Genomic DNA, 13,016 nt, shown 5'->3' with positions numbered 1-13,016 from the left:
GGCTGGTCCCAGAGGCCTAACATATTTCACCAGTGGAGACTCTGGCTTTTCACTTCTCCTTCTCTCCTCATCACTTTATGCTTAAAGAATAACAGATGTGGAAACATTTAGAAAAGAACTAATTGAATTTCACATAACACAATTTAGCATTGTTTGAGGAAGTACCTAAATCAACAGCACATTTTCTGAAAGGCCCAGCGTTGCCTAATTAGAACACCAAACGTGTGACTAATTGGCCACACTTACACCAAAGGCTCCCTCGCAGATGAACGGCTGCCTATTCATCTTAGCTAAACTTAGGCCAGCGGTTTGGCTGTGAGGTAACTGTGGTTGTTTTAAATGAGCTGTGCCAAACATAACGGGGAAACTCGGCAATGGTAGGAGAACAAATCCGTGTAAGAGCAGAGGAGTAATCAGGACGCTTACGCTCCGGCAGCACCCGGAGGATTACAAGGAGATTATCAGCACATAAATTATTGGATTCTTGGTGCTCTGTAATTGGGACACTTAATAGCCTGCTCTTTATCATGTCTACTCCATTGTCTTTAAAAGCTCAGCATCTAATTAAAAAGTAAACTGATATTATCAGGAAAGGCTCCACTCTGCCTAGCTCTTGCCACTGCTGGATCTGTTTTTTACATGTGACAGGATGCTTTCTTTTCCTTCTTTCTCTTTCTTTCTTGCTTTCTTTCTTGCTTTCTTCCTTGCTTTCTTCCTTGCTTTCTTTCTTGCTTTCTTGCTTTCTTTTTCTTTCTTGCTTACTTCTCTTTCTTTCTCTTTCTTTCTTTCTTTCTCTTTCTTTCTTTCTTTCTTTCTTTCTTTCTTTCTTTCTTTCTTTCTTTCTTCTTTCTTTCTTTCTTTCTTTCTTTCTTTCTTTCTTTCTTTCTTTCTTTCTTTCTTTCTTTCTTTCTTTCTTTCTTTCTTTCTTTTCTTTCTTTCTTTCTTTTTCTTTTCTTTCTTTCTTTCTTTCTTTCTTTCTTTCTTTCTTTCTTTCTTTTTCTTTCTTTCTTCTTTTCTTTCTTTCTTTCTTTCTTTCTTTCTTTCTTTCTTTCTTTCTTTCTTTCTTTCTTTCTTTCTTTCTTTCTTTCTTTCTTTCTTTCTTTCTTTCTTTCTTCTTTCTTTCTTTCTTTTCTTTCTTTCTTTCTTTCTTTCTTTCTTTCTTTCTTTCTTTCTTTCTTTCTTTCTTTCTTTCTTTCTTTCTTTCTTTCTTTCTTTCTTTCTTTCTTTCTTCTTTCTTTCTTTCTTTCTTTCTTTCTTTCTTTCTTTCTTTCTTTCTTTCTTTCTTTCTTTCTTTCTTTCTTTCTTTCTTTCTTTTTCTTTCTTTCTTTCTTTCTTTCTTTTCTTCTTTCTTTCTTTTCTTTCTTTCTTTCTTTCTCCTTTCCTCTCTCTCCCCTTCTTTTTCTATTTCCTTTCCTCTCCTCTCTTCTCCTTTCCCCTCCTCTCCTTCTGTTTTTCATGCCTGTGCTTTATTTCTTCATGTTATTTCTTTATCCAAGATTATTGCCATCTTTTTTACCAATGCCACAAGCTGCTTGACTCTGGTTACCTCTGCTAACTCTAAAAGATGCCTCCTCTCTCCTAGCACAACATCATTGCAGCCACCAATCACCACTGCTGCAGTTCTGATCACCTTCCTGAGACACCTGGCATGGGAATGAAACCAATCACAGAATCACAGATTTGGTAAAGATGTCTAAGGTCACTGTGTCCAACCATCAACACAGGGCAGGGGGATGGAACCACCATCCCTTTAGAGCATGTCCTGGAGTGCCTCATCAATATGACTTTTAAATACCTTCAGTGATGGTGACTCTACCATCTCCCTGGGCAGTCTGCTCCAGCACTTGAGTGGAGAAATTCCTCTCAATATCAAGTCTAAACTTCCCCTGGTGCAACTTCAGGCCATTTTCTCTAGTCCTATTGTTATTTACTTGAGAGAGGGGGACAGCACCCATCTCACTACAACTTCCTTTCAATCCACACACATAATCCCCATCTTGTAAGAGGGTGAAGGCTCTTCCCTGCATACAGGAGAGCAGTCAGGTGGATATGACCTGGACATCCTGTCCTACCCTGCTTCAACCACACACCCTCCACAGTGTGGACTGCCCCCACCACTTGAGCTGCCTGACTCGGCTGAGTACAAATGATCCCTAAACAGAGGATTTTGTGGGGAGATGGCAGGGAGATGCTTGAGGCAGTTGCATGTTTTGTTTGCCTGTAGGCCTGAAACAGCACTCATGGCCTGCATAACCCCTTCTGGTCATTGTATTTATATTCTGTGCTGGTTCGAAGGAAATTTATTTCTTTGACTTGCACTTCACATACAAAGAAGAGAGGGTAGTGCTGCTGAGTTTACTAAGGTCTCGGTTAGCATTTTTTCAGTGGTAAATTGTGGATTGCTGCTGCTGGAAAAGCTGTTTCAGAAAAGTCAAAGCTTCCAGAAAAGACGCGAGATATGCTGTGCAAAACGATGGGAGGTTTAGATGAGTGCAATAGCTGTCTTGCTCTGAAGCACTTCTCTCCTCACACTTCTCCACCCACCAGAAATTCAAGAACAAGTTTTTTCCTTTTGCAAAAATTGCTTTCTGTATTAGCAAGATTAAAACAGTGCCAGTACATCAGTATGAGTTGCAGTGCACAAGCTGCAATCCAGCTCCCACAGCAAAGATGGGGACAGCCGTGGCCTCACCAGCAGAGACCAGAAAGCTCAGGCAGAAAAGATGCATCCTGTACCTGTCCCTCACAAGCAAAATCTAGACAGAGAAAAGGGCTTTCCCTAAGAAAAAATGTCTGCAAATTGGTACAGAAGGGGAGAGAGGCAGATCCTGGATTAAGCCAGATTCATTGTTGTTAGAAGGGTAACAATTCATTTTTTTCTCTATATTATTTAGTATTTAGCTGAGATAACCAATTAATGTGTTTGTTGCCTAAGGCAAAAATAATGGCATTGACAGTTTCACAGGCCAGTAAATAAAGAAAGGAATGTGAGACATCATCTAAATCATTCTCCTATCCTTACAGGTCATCACCATATAAATATTTGTTTAAAGACCCTCTATGTCCTTCGTTATCCTTACAGGTAGCAGGTTTTTTTGTTTGTTTGGGGTTTTATTATTATTATTTTTATATTTAATATCAATCTTCCCTATAAGTGGTTAATCCTTTTATTTTACATCCTATCTATCAGAACCCTTCTTCCTCTTTGTAGCAGTGCTTTACATATTTGAAAATCATTAGCATGTCCTTTCTTGTCAAGACTAAACAACTCCATTCATCTTTCTTTAGGGGTCATGTTTTTTCTAGACCTCTGGTCACTCCCTTTGCTTTCTTCCCAACTCCCATGCCAGGCAACTATGATCTTTCAGCCTGTCAGCAGTGTCAAAGACTGGAGATCCCAGCCCGCTCAAAGTTACAGAGGGGTTGAGTCCACAGATACCCAGCTAGAATCAAATAATGAGCAAAATAATGACTTTTAATGGTGATGACAAAGGATGCTCTTCATGGTAATGACTGAGATTTTTTTATTTTTTTTTTACCATGAAGCTATTCAGTTTTTGCTGCTTATACTTCCAGCTGAAAGCAAAAATTTGTCTCCAAATGTTAGCCACAACATAAATTCAATCTGCCTGATAATTAAAGTTGTGATAAAAATACCTATGTGTGTATGTGTGCATGCACATTTGCTTTTATGTGTACAATACAACTGCAGGGCTTAAAATTTAACTCTGATCTGCCTGTTTCACTCACACAGACCAGCTTTTCTCCTTCTGTTAGTTCTGTCGTGGTAATTCACTTACCAGAAATTCTCCTCAATCTGTGTGGGAATAAAGAGATGAAATATTCAAAGTGAGCACAGTGGGGAGAAGCAGTTGCATTGACTTTTTCGTTTCACTCCACATAACAAGGGTAACCTCATACCTGCAGACTGGAGGAAAATTAAATAGACCAGTAGTTAATCTCAAGTACCTGAACTGGTAGATAATAAAACAGTTTTAAAAACTAAATGAAAATATAACTTGCACTTATCAACTGTTTAAATGTATTAAAATATCCCTCCCTGTGTTGCCCCTTGGTCTCCAGATAAGTGATGGATGCCATAAAAGATGTCTCTAAATGTGCATAAGTAGCATTGCACATCAGTCCTGGGCTCCATTCGTAAGGATCACTTGAACTTTAACCACTCAGTCTGCCCAAAGCAGAGCAATATTTTAAGCAGGTTTGCCCTGCCTGTATAGCTGGCAAAGAGTGGGCCCCTTCTCCAGAACCTGGTCAGATTTCAGTGGTGCCACAGCGAAGAATGGGACTCTGCCTGTTTTTATGACTATAGCCTCTGTCAAACTGATGCCTACTCAAAATGCCTTTCAATTATAATGACTTACTAGTCCCTTGATGAATCTTGGCTCTGATTTGCAGCCCAGTAACTTCTTGACACTTCATACAGCTCAATCCTGACAATACATGAATAGCCACTTGTTCAGGCATACCAGTCCCCTTCCAACCCCCTGCCTACCTCCAGTCCTACAAGGCTGCCCAGTGCTTAGGGAACACTCAAAACCAGCTTCCAAAACCAGCAAAGACCCCTGCGGTGTGCACACTGATGCTGCTTCTTCCCTTTCATTCTGGAATTACAGACATTACTCCACCCACTTCCTTTCTTGTTTGAAATATTGTATCCAAGTGAGCACATATTACAGGAATCAGAAATACCATCATTTTATATCCTTTAGCATTTGAAACCAAAGTTTGTTTGGTTGGGTTTTTTTAGTTATGATTTGCAGTGACTTGTTCAGGAGTGAGGACAAAGAGCAAAAATGGGTGTTTAAGGACAAAAAGAACTTCAAAGTGAAGTCTCAGAAGCTTGGAAATGCTTGAATTAGGTTTTCCCAAGCAATCGCATCACTCCTCCCTTTGCACAGCAGAATAATTTGAGATATAATACATTTTTTTTTTTCTAAACACATCTTTGTTTTGTACTCATTAGTAGCACCCACAGGGAGAGTCAGGCACTTTCAGAGTCATTGTATTTAGTGGAGAAAATGTGAGCAGGCAAGAAGAGCAGCTCCAGGCTAAAGGTACTTCATTAGAGTTCCAGACCAGTCCTTGCTGCAGAGTTCCTATGGAAAGGCTTCAAGGTTCATCTGATCTGTTCTGCTCATTGAGGGGAACCATCTGTAAGCTGCCTCTTTTCCTGGCTTTGAGAGAATAGAAGCCCAATTTACAAAAGGGCCAAGTGTGTAGGTGTAGACAGAGTCACTTGGAGCAGGCACTAAAAAGCAAAGGGCCTTACTTGATTGGTTAGTGATCTTGCTTCACCTTTGATTTTTTGTCTCCAGAAGTTATAGCATGCCCATGATAAGTTGTTGTCTAAAACCAGTTGTAACTCTTGTACTGCCAGTCACTGTTGTGCGGTTGTACTTGTAGCACTGGTGCTTCTGCTCAAGCACAATCTTTACTCAATCCAATGCAGCATTTTGGAAAATCAGGCATCACATGGCTTCAACAGGCCACCCCAAGCTAGGTGTTTTGTAGAGGTGAATATTCCACTCTGAGGCTCGGCTTCTTGCTGTAAAATGCAGATTATTATAGCTTGTGAATATTAATTTCAGAGATGCACTGTAAAGACAAACTATTTTGTCTCAATGAGGATGTGAAGGAAAGTAATGTCCCAAAAAAGCCCATGAAGAAACGAAAAATGCTGCATCCTGTGCCAAGCATTAATGGCACATCAATGTTTAGCAAGCTGCACATCATATTGTGTAGCTACATGCATAATGTAGACCTAATTAATACAGTTAGTATAACTGCAAAAGTGGAAAGGGACCATATAACACTCACCATCATGCAGAGAGAGGGGACAAAAATGAAGCAGAGAGCAGAAGGGAATTTAAGACCATGAAGAAACTGCAGGGCTTCTTCCTGAGCTACTACCATGGAGGAGCTGGAGTTAAATGCTATGCAACGAACCAGTGGGGCTGGCTCTTTATAAAAGGAGTGCCCTAAAGTTATAAAACTCATTGTCACAGCACACTGAACATGACAAAATTTTCCTGGGTTTGGAAAATAAAATCATTAGACCTATTAATGGTAAAAGGATCCTCATGAAATATCAAAATCACGGTGCTGTAAGTGGGAGGGTTTATCAGTATGGACTCACCCTGCTGGTACATCCTGCTTTGGGCATCTGCTCATGGCCATCACCAGAGACAGGAAGCTGAGACAGAGGGAGCTCTGTCCAAATATTGGTATGACCAAGCTTATGTACTCTTTAGAGCATTGCAAGTACATTTCAGTGGCTTATGGATATTTGCAAAGGGAATAGCATTTTTTTCTGTGCTAGTCAGAGCAAAGATATCTTTATAGCCTCTGTGCATAAGTCATCATGCCATTCTTGAGGGAGATTTTATGAGCAGAGCTCGCTTCCATTTTAGAACAAATTAGCCTCTTTTTTTTTTACATTACACTGTACTGACATGATGAAGGGGATGTGAATAGTGAGCCCTTTCAGATAGGATAAAAAATGGCTTCATTCAAAGAACAGACAGAACCAAAACACTTTCTGCACAAACTCTGTCCTCCTGTTGTTCCTGGAGACACTGCAGATGTGGAGCTCCTGCTCCATAATGTGTACTGTAAGCAATTAGATTTGTCTTCTCTAGCAGGAGCAGATGTCAACAATACCTCTAAACTTAGAACAGGAAAGCACTGTAGATTTAGCTATTGTTGCTGGTAATTTTCCAGAATATATTTTTTTTCCTCATTCTAAAAATGGCAGATTCCAAAACATTCTATATTTATCCAATAAACTGGAAGTGCTTTCAGATATCTACTGCTCAATTTGAGCTTCTCTCAGAAGAATTTTCCGCAGTAAAAGCAATAGATGTTACAAGCAAACCCTGCATAATTATGTGCTGTGAATGTGTATCTCATGACCATCATCCACCTACTATAGGCTAAGTAGAACCTCTTGGCTTCATTACTATTCTATAAAATAACCAAAGCCTTTAGATCCAAAAACTTGGGTGTGCATGAGATCATGTTAAAAAATTGTCCAGACTCATGGGCTATAAGACTGAAGATATATTTGGCTCACACCAAGAAGCAAAACATATGGTGATAGGTAACCTGAGGCAAATATTTACAGCACTTAGAACAGAACACTTTTATCTGCTGCTGAAAAAAACAATACCCTTCCTAATGTTATGCTGATGTCCTGCCTGAGCTCTCTGCTGGTTTAACAGACTTCAATGCACTATTTTTTTTCCTGGAGCAATGTTAGCCTGGAACTGATTTATGGAACAAACTTGCCTTTTACTTATTTTTTTCCTCATTTTTCATATTCATTGTTGCTCACACTTAACCTTTTGACTTTAATTCCTTAATCTGAATGATGCACACACAGGCTTTGTTCTTTCTGACAAGTCTTATCATTTATTATCTCTGTCATCTATTTTTTCAGCCATTAGCTGATCTCAGGCTCTCTGTATCTGTAATCTGTTTACATTCTTCTCCATTATTTAGTATTAGTGTAATTCTTTCAGCAATCTTTCTCTGGAGCTATTTTTTTGTTGTTTGTTTCCTGCCCTTTGTTTTTCCTGAGCCAAATCTCTGGGACAACCTCTCTTTAGTGAACAGCAAAAGCTTCAAGTCACAGGAACTGCTTCTAAAAAAATCTCGTGAAAAACTTCAGGCTAAAGGCTGCCCTCAAACCTTCGTGCATGGCGTATGGAGACACAACACAATTTAGAAAAGGAAAACTTTGTCCAAACTGTTTGCTGCAGTAATTAATTGCTCCAGAAGACTGCTGGCAGTTGGATGTCAGGTGATTTCATTAACAGGACCACTCCAAAGCTCAGGCTGCTGGCGGAGGTGCACTGTTTATATTGCATAAAGTCTGCAAACAAAGTACACTATAACTCATCTATCCTAGTAAACTAACCAGTGCCAGGGCTGTCCTGAGGCCAGCTGGCATAATTTGGTCATGTCCACACTATTAACTTCTTGCCTTCCAAACAGGGCAGCTGTATTCAAACCGCTCGTTGGGAATAATGTCTGGATCACGCTTATTCCCAAGCAGCACCCGGGGACTGTTTGGGAGAGCACTGGCTGGTCCCAGTCAAAACCTGTCTGAGGAGCAATGCTAGACTTGTAATAGTGACTGTGTGCTAAAGCTTTGACCCATACCCTGACCCTGGTTAATTTACTGGTGCATACGTAGCCTGCTTGTGAGTTTCTGAGCTTGAATTCTTGCTGCAGTTTACTTCAGGAAAAAATAAGCTAGGAATTAATATTAGAAATCCAGTAATCATGAGTAACTGTTGTAATGAGTGTTGTAGTGAATAGGTTTAAAGTTCAGTTTGGATTGTCCAGAGATTTAAAAAAAAAAAAAAATCTTTATTTTGGACCCAATTTGTTTGGACTTTATTTATATGTGTAGTGTCCCTTGGCACAGCGCTTGATCAAAAACATTTAAAAAATTGGCAAATATTGCATCCTGGAATTATTATCACCTGCAACTTTTGAGGCCATAATTTGGACAGTAAATGTTTGGCCTAGACTTCTGACTGTAATTCCCTCAGCAGTTCACTGCAGGTCGAACAGAGTGAAGCAATGTGCATTGAATGACATCCAATAGATGATGTTAAAAAGACATCAAAATCAGGAGACATTTATTCCCTCTAAAGGCCCACATGACTGTAAAGTGCTCACTTCATTAATCAACATTTGGTGTTTTTTTCATTTGTTTCCTCCTCAGTGTTGAAACTCAAACATTTTTCTAGAAAATTTAAACACATTACTAGTATAATCTGATTCCACTTCCAGGTCCTAAGGGACAGCAATACACCAAAAAATAAAAATCTGTTCCACAGATAAGAGATGGAGGCACACAAAGACTGAAAGAAAAAGTGTTCACTCACTTGGGGCTTCTGCTTTACATTGCTGCAAATTGGGTCCCTGGACATGCAGCAAGCCTACTTTATTTCACTATTGCTTGTCTGCAAAAACTTTTTTTCCTTAGAAGAAAAGAGGATAATTTTGTGGCAGAATAACTATTTAAAAATATTTTTATGAATAAAGAACAGCCAGCATCCACACAAGAGAAGGTGGACTTAAGCAGACTTCTGAGCATCATTGTGAAGGTCTGTGTTCTAGGGATGGGTTAGATCCTGTCTGCTAGTTACCATGGTCCTGCAGAGACTTTCTTGTCCCTTTTTGGGTGCAGGGCCACATTCCCTGCACAGGATCTAGCAGTAGGTCCTGGAGGTCCCTGCAGGCTCAGTCTCACATCTTTGAGTCTGTTGGGTACCATCCCCTGTGCACAATGCCACCAGCCTCTGGACTCTCATGCCCTTTCCAGTTACACCCAGGGCAGCTGGAAACCACATCTCAGTTATCACTTCAGTTCAGAAAAGAACTGGTATTTATAATGAATATACACTACAGAAGAGTGGAAAAACGTATTCCCTTGGCCACATCCCAGAGAAAAAAGTCTTTCCTTTTTTCCAAAGGAGTAAAAGATAACAAAAAAGAATGAACACAACTGAGAGGAGCCACCTATACTGATTGAAATCTGGAGCAATCTTTCCAAAGCTACTCAGACTTCTTTGTACATTTGTTTCAGAGCAGAAACAGAAATGCTTGGTTAACCCTGAGAGGACAGAGCTCTGTAAAAATTGTGAGGTGGCAGGGGAGGGAGGTAGAACAAGCCAGAGGAAGTGGCTTGTGTTAGTTTTGGATCTCTTCTTGCTTGACATGTTCAATAGTGAACATAGAACCAAAATGCAGTGTATGCCAATGAGATGAGTACTAGGCAGACATGGTGCTTTGGGAGATGGTTTAGTGGTTAATGTGGTGTAAGAATGGCATTGGACTTGATGATCTTAATGGTCCTTTCTAACCATTGTGATTTGATAATTCTATGAGTAGTGCACACAGTCAGGAGGAATCATTGGTATAGAGAAGAAAAAAAGTCATAAAGGATAAACAAGGAAGCCTTTAGGGCAAAGAGACATGAAATAGTAAGTAGGTCATTTGCAGGTTAATAGTAATAATAATTTCTATATAGGCAGAGAATTCCTCAGCAGGGAACTGAGGAGGAGAGGTGCCTAAGTAGTAGAAGGACACCAGATGAGTATGGCTCACCAGTGTGACATGGTTGTGCCAAAAATTAGAACTGTTTGGATAGTTCAAACAGCTACTAACATATGATGACTGTGAGTTCAGACAGTTCATGTATGCTTTCATGTGCTGCTGCTCACAGCCCAGGCTGGGTTAAAAAATGGCTACACTGCACTGAGCACCTCTTGGCAAAAGAGACTGATCAGGATATTACCATTTTTTTCATTAAATGTTAGCCCTAGGACATACAGGGTGATGGGTGACAGTAGGCTGGAAGCAAGCAGGCTTGAGTCTGTTGAAGCAATGAGGTTCACAGATGAACTCTTGTTGGAAGCAGTGGAGCAAAAATTCAATGTTTGAAGTCACTTCTCTCTTCTGCAGCTGATTATCTCATGTCAGTGATGGCAGATGGGTGTTTGAGACACAGGGAGTAGCAGCAGATCGTAAGCTTGACTGACCCAACACTTCTGCTTCTGAATTGGGAATGAATGTGAGTTCCTCCCTTTGAGTAGAGGGAAGTAAATAGCATAGAAAAATAAAGATGAGAATGATGCAGAGCAGCACTTGCACATTAGCAGACTACCAGGGAAGAAGCATATTCTTAAGTTGCTCAACTACTGGGACAATCCAGTTAAAAATTTCACATTGCATATTATTCCCTTGAAACAAATACAAAATAATAGTGGATGTACATCGATAACAAAAAAGCCAACTCAAAACATTGCAATGAAGTCTGGCTGCAGCTTCCAACAACTTCCCTGGTGTATTACCAAATATATACACCTACACAATGATGACAGCTGTAAACATCTTATTCCACCCTTTTGTAGATGTGAAGAATATGTTGTTGATCCTTTCTCCAATAAAAAATGCTGAGGCGCCATCACACAAAAGCCTGTTTTTTCCTACTGGCAAATGTCTATAGAAATACAGTCCTACATCTCTATGATAGATAAGAAATACTAAAGGAGCAATAGTAATTAATGGCCATGCAAGATGAAACTCCAGTTGCTCAGACGGCTGTCTCCACATAATCTGTATTTTATACAAAAGGAGAAAGAACTCAATGGAATTTCAGCTGTGACCGGATAAAAACTGCCAACAAAAAGTGATAAGGAATGTCTAATGTGCATATTAATCATGTTTATAGCGCCTCATTTGCTGATATATTAGCCTAAACTCCCTTTCAAAATACATTTTTGATCACTGGTAGAATCATTTAATACAATCAAACTTAAATAGGACCAATTAATGTTTCCATCTTCTATTAATTACAAGTAATTGATTACAATGACCTCCAATAAATCACAGAGCAAGAGAGTTTGAAAATGTTCTGTTGGATGAGTTGGATTTTTAATAATGTGGAAAGATTTTAGCCCCAAACAGTATCTTTACATGTTTATTTCCTTAGGTTGCGTTCCATGTTTTTATTATCTAAATAGTTTTTCAGACTACAATTTAGATCCAACAATCACATATTATGTTAAAAGCCTGTCTGGAGAATTTTGTAGAACTTACGTTGGATGTTTCCTATTTCTTCATATAAGTAAGTAGGAATAGATAACCAAGGAAAGTTCAAAAAAGACTATATGAATTATATCCCCTTTTTCCTTCTGTTTCTTTTATGTAGAGTTTCACCATTTGTCTTGACCTTAATTTCTCTACCACTCCCAACAAATACCCACTTCACCATGACACAGCTTAAAGGGGGCTCAGCCATTTGTCACGAACATCCTGACTGTCCCTTATCCATTCTGATCAGTCTCTGTACTATGCAAAAGCTTATTTGTAATTTGTCCTTGTCAGAGGCAGCCACCATTGACAGAAGCAGACATCTTCCTTTAACTAGCCATAGAGAAGGGCAGTAGGTTAGGCTAATTTTACCTGCCAGCTTGAAAAGTGCTCTTCTTGTTTGTTTTTTCTGTGGAATGACACAATATCTGCTTCACAAATGCCTGTGGGTGCAATGTAGCATTTTTTTGCCTGGAGATTGAAAAAGTAAAGCAGTAAGAAAAGGGAATGACCACTGTACGGACAAGTATTCCAGAAAAAGACTCCACGACTGAACAGAAAGCTGTCCTAAAAAACATGTGTCCATATGCATGGAGGGCAAATAAAATACTTAGGGCTATGAGAAGCTTGTTTAGGGTTTCTCAGGCTTATTTGAAGGACATCTCTTTCATAACAGCAGCAGCAGGAGGATGGTTCGAATGCTTAATAAGCTTCCTGTGTGATTTGCAAATCTCTCCCATAAGCTCATATGACCTGCTGCATCTTTCCATGTCTTCGTACCCGTCTTCCTTCTGGCCATTATTAAATTTCCCCAGTGGCACCAAGGCTGGCCCATTAATGGCCACATTCTTCACTTCAAATAATTGCCAAATTAGTACTCCCAAACTAAGTGCATGCTAGAGAATTGGTCCTTTAATAGTTTCTTCAGAAGTAAATGCTTCTTATCGTAGCAGATAAGGCTCCAGCCATTCATTTTCTCCTTGCTTGGAGTCATTTTTCTCCATCTCAAGCTCCAGAGTGTTGGTATGTCCCTGTACGTCGTCCTGTTTGCGTCAATGGGTTAGTGATTATTCTATCACCACATTCATGTTATGTTTTTGGACAGTTCAAGGTTATGTGATTTACTGAGTAACCCCACATTTTTTGAGAAATCGAATGTCTCTGCTCCCCTAGCCTTTCACAAAGAGCTGCCAGACCCTGCTCCCACGCACAGCCAGAATGACTTCAGATGAGCTTGCCTTCCTCTGCATGGGGCTTCTCAGTTGTGTCAAGCTGACTCAAATGGACTCATCACACTGAAAAATAAACCTTTTGCTCACCAAGCTCACCTGCATATCTTGAGAGCTACCAGACTAAGGCTCAGCCTGGGATAGGGCAAGATGAGA

Source organism: Calypte anna, chromosome 3 (genome assembly GCF_003957555.1).
Source record: "Calypte anna isolate BGI_N300 chromosome 3, bCalAnn1_v1.p, whole genome shotgun sequence".
In the NCBI taxonomy this organism is placed as follows: domain Eukaryota; kingdom Metazoa; phylum Chordata; class Aves; order Apodiformes; family Trochilidae; genus Calypte; species Calypte anna.
The sequence above is the reverse complement of the archived record's forward strand: the minus strand, read 5'-3'. Positions refer to the sequence as shown.